Genomic DNA, 2,500 nt, shown 5'->3' on the forward strand with positions numbered 1-2,500 from the left:
TTTACATTTCATGAGAAGATGACCATTTGATTTTCTTATAATTTGTGATCTCAAAACTGATGAGTTTTAGCCTTTAATCTCATTTACTTTGACCTAATTTTGTTTCCATCATTGGCTTCCTCCAATCCTTGATCATCAATCTCCACATTGTTCTCATTCTTCTTAATTCCAATGATGATCAATAAAAGATGAAAGATGAAGCAAACGATATGAATATTTATAAAAGAAATAATTTCTTTTTTAAATTAAGCTAAGATTCTTGATATGTATAAAAATTATTCGAAAAAAAGTTAAATAAGATAGTGTCTAACCGAACGGCCAAACAATATTTTATTGTCAAGGGGACGAAGTTAATACTGATTTTTCCAAAATTAAATCCAATGATATTATTCTTTGGCAATGACTTATATCCCGAGGAACCGCATCCTAAAGAGACTCCATCAATTTTCATGTGAAAACTTTTTTTTAATGGAACACGTGATGATGGCTGAAGCGAAGATTCTTCTTTCAGTTGCTTCTCTAAAGGCGAACTCAGAAGGGATTGAATGACAAAACTTTATGAATGTTAAGAAATTGAAGCTGATGTGCCTTCAATATTTTACAAATCAAGGGTGAATGGCCTACCCAAACCCAGGGCTGGATCATATGGACCAAATTTTATGTATCCATCATAATGGGTTTTAAGGGCAATAATGTGATAATAAATAGTTCCAAACTTGTCTGAAATAAATAAATTATGGCAATAAAAGGTAACAACAATAATCCCTTACGATCTTGTCATTGATAAATGTATTGTGAGGAAAATATGTAATACCAGCAATCTCTTATGAAATTGTCACTAATAAATAATTCCTTAGTATAAAATGTATTAACAATAATCAGTTAAGATTTATACTTCCATTAAGCATGAATCGAAGGGAGACTGAATCCGGAATCCGAGGATAAATATCTTTGAAATCCTGAATCCAATTCTCTGAAGAATTTCACCTGAATTTCCTTTCTCTTTCCTGCGAAATCATAAGATTATTTTCCCCCTTCAGAATATGAATGAAGACCACTGTGAAGAGGAGTTGTCCCTCATGGTATCCAGGTGAGGGCTTCCAACCATCCGGTATTACGTTGATATCAACAGCGAAGGATGACTTCGAATCATACGCTCACTACAATCGTTCTGAAAGGATTCTTCAAATTACTTCATCGCTTAATTATCAACATTCAAGATATTCGTTATTGATCAGTTATTTCTTTACAGCATTCAAACGATGCTAGAAAGAAGTATAACAAGAATTGTCATTGAGATATGGAGCAATAAAGAAGACATATGGCTGTCAAGGATACGCTATCATTATTCTTCAACTAAATATATATATATATATATATATATATATATATATATATATATATATATATATATATATATATATTTAAGTATATGTATATATATACATATATATATATATATATATATATATATATATATATATATATATATATATATATATATATATATATATACATGACCCATGTAGACGGATAATGAGACGTCGGAATATGGGTTTTCTTCTTTTATGACAAAAGGTTCGTTTGTAAGTACACTATAAGCAACTATCCTCTCAGGTGAGGGACTTGTCAACTCGAGCACCCACCGGCAACTAAAACTCCCTTCACTACCAAATTACAACTTCTGCAACAATAAGCTGAGACATAGTTTTTTGTCGAATACTCACGAATATTGAGTTCATTTACCTTGCCGTACATGACATCTCTGCGTACATGAATTAGGACATCACTACCCCCCCCCCCCCCCACCCGCGCCTCACTCTGAGAGGAGGTGCGCACTCGCCCTCACTAGTCTATGATATATGGAGGAGACTCCAGCCCGGAATGAGCATGGCATGCACTAAACATAAATGCAACATTTTATATATATATATATATATATATATATATATATATATATATATATATATATATATATATATATATATATATATATATATATATATATATATATATATATACATAGAAATCACCCCCAAAAATAACACATCTTCAACAATAAAAAAAAAATAAATATTGCATGTAAAAATGTACACAACACAATATAAATGATTCCACTCAGTTCTTCTTAAGACCTCTGCAACCAAAACACAGAATACCCAAAGTGAAAAAAAAATCATAACATCAGGTCTGCATAACCTCATCACTAACCTCCCTCTGGTTGCGGGCAATGCGGGCTTCTTGGGCCGGACAGGGGAAGGAATAGAAATTCTTTAATCCCTCGATTTTACTTGTCCGGGTTTACAGCACAATTTCGTAACCCAACTCACCACCACCGTTTCACCATTTATTTAAATCAGTACAAGACTTGCACTTGCAACTTTTAACTGGTGGCTACTAGCTGTTTTCCCGAGAAAATCATTCATCTTCCCGCCCTTCTCTTATAACATTGAATATAAGATATTCACATCTACAAATTCTCTAACACTGCCTATCCTCA

Source organism: Palaemon carinicauda, chromosome 9 (assembly GCF_036898095.1).
Source record: "Palaemon carinicauda isolate YSFRI2023 chromosome 9, ASM3689809v2, whole genome shotgun sequence".
Classification (NCBI taxonomy): Eukaryota; Metazoa; Arthropoda; class Malacostraca; order Decapoda; family Palaemonidae; genus Palaemon; species Palaemon carinicauda.